Here is a 6,417-nt window from a genome sequence, read left to right as displayed (position 1 = left end):
TTTTTTGGCATTTTCTGTCCATTTTACTTCATCAGACAAGCCCCCCAAGGTAAGATGCCCCCATTTCTGATTTCTCTTCTTGTCAGAGGATGATGTTAAAGCATAACCATATATATATAAAATATAAAAAATACTGAAGAAACAGTTTTAAAACAGTTTTGATGATGGAGAGTGTTTAGTTTAGCTTTAAAAGAGTAAAAAAACATTTTTCCTTTTGATATGTAAATATAAAATTAGACCTTTTGACCCCCTTTAGCAGTTTCTCCCAGAAATACAGGGACGGCCCCCAAATATTCTGTTGTAACTTCCTTTAAGATGAACCAAAAAATACGCTGCATACCTTAATGCACGTGTTATCAATCGCATTGCATGTGATGCGAGAAGTGGTCTCTAATAGATGCCAGCTTATGTTTCATGAAGTGTAATATTATAACCCAAACTGATCAAGGCTGTTCACTTCAGCTTTAAAATATTTGGTAACAATTCATTTGAAGGCTACCTGCATAAGGACTTTATTACACATGAATAAGCATTGAATAACATATGCATAAAGCGTTACTGGAGTGTTTATGGACAGCTTATGTTATTAATCGGAAGATGACCTAAGATGTTTTATGAAGTAAATAACATCGTACTGTCATAAGGGACCTTAAACTAAAGTGACGGACAGTTTGTTTCATTTATAACACTGTTATAACTGTGCTCCTCAAATGATGGCACTTATACAAGGCTATGCAGAGGCCTAAATAAAAAACACTATATGAAAAGTGCCAGGCTTAATACATTTACTTCATAAAGCATCCTGCGTCATCTTCCGGTTAATGGCATAAACTCTTCATAAATACTCAGCTGCTAACTTCATGAGTGCATAATTCAATACTTACATATCGCCGTGGTTGGAAGAAAACCTTCTATCTCCATTTAAGTGAAGTGATGCTTTTTTTAATCCCACAAACGGGGAATTTAACCCATTCGTGAAGTGAAACACCACATACACACTAGTGAATACACACACACACACTAGGGGGCAGTGAGCACACTTGCCCAGAGCGGTGGGCAGCCCAATCCGCAGCGCCCGGGGAGCAGTTGGGGGTTGGGTGTCTTGCTCAAGCACTGAGGATCGAACCAGCCACCTTCCAGTCACAGGGCCAGATCCCTAACCTCCAGCCCACAACTGCCCCCATTTTCTGCCCCCCCATTTTCTGCATGAACCCTAACGGGTTATGAGATTTTTTGATGTTTTTAATTTTTTTACATAATTTGGAAATGCCTGTTGTCCTTTACATTGTATATAAATTCCATGATGTATCGACTAAGAGAAATGACCCAAAATGAAGCGCAAAAACTTCCGGTTCCATTCGTTTATATTGAAAGTGAAGTAGGTTTTCTCCTTCTCCTGTAAAGTTACCATTTTGGAAGTCCTAAAGCAGGTAGCCTTCAAATTGTCTTACCAAATATTTAGTGTTGAACTCCAGGGGAGCAACAGGTTTTGATGAATGCAAATGATTTGGCATATAAATGATGCATTCTGTAAAAATCAGATCACAGTTGATGGCAGATTTCCGCAAGGCTTCTTCTCCTGGGCAGATATTGAAATGAGTCATCGCAAGATCCGCCCCTTACAAGAGGTTTTGTGCTATATGGACAAAACTCCCATTTCCCTAAACTGTATCCTGGTTTGTTTCATCATCCTCTACGTGCTTGAGTCATTGTTTACTTTAACAGTCAATGGACAGTGTTATTGACATGGGCTACACACCCTGTATGTCCAAAAGTTTGTAGACACTTGCTCACCCAGCGCTTCCTCTGAAATGAAAGGTGGCAACAGTGAGTTTGTCCCCCTGTGCTGCAGTAACAGCCTCTACCCTTCTAGGAAGGCTTTACACTAGATGTTGAACATTGCTGTGAGGTTTTGATTGAGTATTAGTGAGGTCATGGAGCTTCATCACTCCAGAGAACACAGTTCCACTGCTCCACAGCCGACGCTGGGGTCTTCATACCCTTCTAGCTTGCATGTGGCATTGAGCATGATGACATTAGGCTCATGTGCAGCTGCTCCAGAGCGTCCCGTTCTATTGGTCAAAGCGTTTAAATGGAGATTATATACCTGTGGCAGCAGTGGATGTAGCTAAGCTGAACTCACTTTTACAGCATTTGGCTGACGCTCTTATCCAGAGTGACTTACAATTTGATCAATTTACACAGGCAGACAAAGGTGGTGTTAGGAGTCTTGCCCAAGGACTCTTATTGGTATAGTGTAGGGTGTTTGCCCAGGTGGGGATTGAACCCCAGTCAACAGCGTAGAAGGTGTTACCCTCTACACTATCCCACTCACTGATTAGGGTTAACTCACTTTTGGACATGCAGTGTATTTCGGAGCTGCATTACAGACCAGCAAGTGCCTTTACAACATTAAAAACACAAGCAGTGAATATCGTCAAACTCAAAACGTCTCCAGAATATGGAGAATTGCTGCCAGTTATTACTCAGTCACCATCAGTTGACATGCATAGTTCATATCAGGTGAATTAGACTGAATGGTACTGAGTCCTGCTGGTGACATCCCATATAAATAGATGTAACGAGAAAATGAAGTCGTGGCCACAACTTAGTAAGGTGTGGGAGTGAGATTCTAATGCATAGCCACAACTTATGAAATGATCAAGCCATGGCCACGACTTATTAAAGCATGGGAATGAGATCCTAATGCGTGGCCACAACTGAGTAACATATGGGAACGAGATAATTAAGCCGTGGACATGACTTAATAAGGAGTGGGATCAAATAAGTTTGACCACCCCATGCCTTATGGTCAAGGCTCAATTTATCTCACTCCCACACCTCACTAAGAATGAGATAATTAAGTCGAGGCCATGACTTAATAAGGCATGGGATCAAGATCCTAATGAGTGGTCACGACTTAGTAAGGTGTGGGAGTGAGATTCTAATGCATAGCCACAACTTATGAAATGATCAAGCCATGGCCACGACTTATTAAAGCATGGGAATGAGATCCTAATGCGTGGCCACAACTGAGTAAGGTGTGGGAACGAGATAATTAAGTCGTGGACATGACTTAATAAGGCGTGGGATCAATTGAGCTTGACCACCCCATGCCTAATGGTCAAGGCTCAATTATCTCACTCCCACACCTCACTAAGAATGAGATAATTAAGTCATGGCCATGACTTAATAAGGCATGGGATCAAGATCCTAATGAGTGGCCACAACTTAGTAAGGTGTGGGAATGAGATAATTAAGCCTGACCACCTCATGCCTTATTAAGTTATGGTCAAGGCTTAATTGTCTCACTCCCACACCTAAGTTGTGGCCACGTGTTAATTTTCTTATTCCCACACATTCCTAAGTCATGGGCACTTTTTCGGATCGCGGTAATGCAGCATGGCCATTCATTTTTATTTATACGGGATGTCACCAGCAGGGCTCCGGGGAACAGTGAGGGAACCGAGCGTCGTCTTCTGTATCTCAAAGCCGGTTACTCAAGGACAGCAGCCGAAATGCTTCACGCTGCACTTCTGGCCGACTAATTGAACTCAATTTGTAGCCCCACTTTATTCATCCATCCATTTTCTAAGCTGCTTCTCCCTCAGGGTCGTGGGAGCCTATCCCAGCGGTCATCGGGCGGAAGGCAGGACACACCCTGGACAGGCCGCCAGTCCACACCTAGGGGCAGTGCACGTCCAATCGGCCTGACTGCATGTCTTTGGACTGTGGGGGGAAACCGGAGAACCCGGAGGAAACCCACATTTTATTACGGAGTGTTTTATTTTAGTGCTGTCTTAATATAAGTGGATAATAACAACCAGTGAGGTTATTTTCGTTGAAGGCACTGCAAAAGTGGCATCTCAGGTGAAATCCTCTCTGATCTAGTCAGCATATCATCACTGTGCAAAGAAAACATGCATCTCCATTTTTGTCCATTTTTATTGTTCTCCGTGGTTTGAACACACCGGCTGCCCTTTGCGTTACTTTTCATGATGACTAGTTGAAATTCTTTGAAATCGCTTTTAATGAAGCCTCTTCGCATCGACTTACATTAGAAGTGAAGAATGTTTGTGCCTGTCAGTGACGATGTCTTATATTTCTCGTTATCAGGTTGTTGTGAGAATAGCATTACGCAACCTATTTCTAGACTTTGACATTTATTTTATGTAATATTTTGGGGTTAAATCATCTTATCTGACAATTTTGCTCATTTTCAAAAATAATGCCTAGAACATGCAAAGCTATCTGCAGGAGGAACCTTTACTTTTAATGTAAGTCAATGGAACCAGACGTCATTTTTGGGCTGCTTGTTTTGGTCCATTCATCGTGAAATTTACACACAATGTAAAGAACAACAGGCACTTTCAAATCATGTCAAATCCAAGGTTGTTTCACCGACAGCAGTGACCTGCATTTCATAATGATATATATTAGACGTGTTGACAAGATTTAAGATCTTGTGCAGTGCAGTGTTTATTGTCACTGCCTGTGAATGGAGCTTTGTGATGCCCTGTGATAATGTAAATGTAAATAAAGCAGCTGATGTAGTCATTTTTCTAAAAAATGAATTGCATTTAAATGATTTAAAATCATGAGTGGTGTAAACGTTGGTGGATTTGTGTGTAAACGTACTGTAAACGTGTGGAGAACACTCGAGTTTATTAAAACTCTTGAGGCTCTTTTTTTTGAATACTTTATTTTAGCTTATTTTGGTTGTATAATCAGTTCAAACTAACAAAAAGAGTGTACATATCAGACAATCTAACCCAACCCCCTCCTATCAAGCACATTAAAAAAATAAATAAATAAAAATAATAATACCAACAGAATGATATGATAATAATAGTAAAAATAACAACAACAGTGACAGTAGCATGTACAATAGCAGCATTGAAGAAGAGAAAGAGGAAAAAAAAAAAAAAAAAAAAAAAAAGGGGTCTTACATTTTCTTACATTTACTTACATTTGTGGTCTTACATTTACTTAAAATAACTGATTATTGGATTCCAAATATGGTTAATGTACTTCTGTGCACTTGGTCGACGGCTACATAAATGCTCCATAGAGGCAAAATTGAGCATCTCAGCTAGCCAATGTTTGAACGATGGAGCTGAAGGCGATTTCCAATTTAAAAGGAGCAGCTTCTTGGCCACAATCATAGCAGCCATCACCACCTGTTGTATCTTGTAAGGGAAGGTGGATGATAATGCAGAACACCCGCATATTACGATTATGGGATCAAAGTCTAATTTTATTTCAAGGATTTTGGAAAGCCAATCAAAAATTCTTGACCAAAAGGTCTGCAACACAGGGCAGGTTATAAACATATGAGTCAAAGAGCCCTCCTCAATTTTGCATCTTTCACAGAGAGGTGAGATGGATTCAAAAATCTTATGTAATTTGGTCCTGGAGTAATGCAGCCGGTGAAGCACTTTAAACTGAATCAGCCTGTATCGAGAATTTACAGAGCAGCATAATACCCGAGACAGGCTCTCCACCCACACCTCTTCTGTAATTTCGCTACCAATCTCTCTCGCCCAGGCCTCTCTAAATTTAGTTGTGTCTGGAGTAGATCTCAAAACTGTGATAAAATGTGAAATCAATTGTTTAGATGTGGGGTCTGTGTGTAAAAAACCAAATAATGTGTGATCGCTTGGCTTTGATTCAAAATGAGAAATATTTTGTCTTACGTAATGCCGAAGCTGTAAATAACGGAAAAAATGTATATGCGAAAGGTTAAATTTATCTTTGAATTGATTAAATGAAATAAAGGTCCCATCTACATACAAGTCCTCTATAGTTCTTAGTCCTTTGCTTTCGAAAACAGAAAAGGCTTTATCCATCTTAGCAGGTAGAAAGAAATGGTTACACATAATTGGGGTATAGACTGAAGTTAGTGGTGCATTAGTGAAGCGTTTGATCTGGTTTAAGATCTTAAGTGAGTTTTTAATAATGAAATTGTTATTTATTAAAGTATTGCTAGGTGACACCTTAGAAAACAGAAAGACCGGTAAGGATGTCTTTGTAACTGATCCGGCCTCATATTTAACCCACAGTGGTGTAGAATTCAAAATGAGTCCCTCACGTGATCCCAGTTGCCAAAAGGAAATTGCTCTGGCGTTTGCAGCCCAGTAATAGTGTTTAAAGTTGGGCAGGCCTAGTCCACCATCGACTGAAGCTTTCTGTAGATGCATTTTGGAAATACGTGGGGTCTTCTGAGCCCAGACAAAGGATGAGACAATTGCATCCAGTTGTTGAAAAAAAGAGTTTGGGAGGAAAATAGGAAGATTTTGAAAAATATATAAAATTCTTGGGAGTGTAATCATTTTAACTGCATTTATTCTACCAATCAAAGACAAGGGGAGCAATTTCCACCTTTCAACGTCTGTTCTTAACTTTTCTAACGCAGCT

The 6,417-nt window shown here is 40.1% G+C and overlaps 1 long non-coding RNA gene across 1 annotated transcript; it reads left to right on the top strand.

The window, feature by feature from the left end:
* Positions 1 to 1,196: 1,196 nt before the first annotated feature.
* Positions 1,197 to 4,687, top strand: LOC119265402. Its single transcript, XR_005131630.1, has 2 exons — positions 1,197 to 2,616; positions 2,929 to 4,687. It is a non-coding gene; the product is annotated as an uncharacterized LOC119265402 (long non-coding RNA).
* Positions 4,688 to 6,417: the final 1,730 nt, after the last annotated feature.

The sequence above is a fragment of the Pygocentrus nattereri genome, chromosome 16 (genome assembly GCF_015220715.1).
Source record: "Pygocentrus nattereri isolate fPygNat1 chromosome 16, fPygNat1.pri, whole genome shotgun sequence".
Taxonomy (NCBI): domain Eukaryota; kingdom Metazoa; phylum Chordata; class Actinopteri; order Characiformes; family Serrasalmidae; genus Pygocentrus; species Pygocentrus nattereri.
The sequence above is the reverse complement of the archived record's forward strand: the minus strand, read 5'-3'. Positions and strand labels throughout refer to the sequence as shown.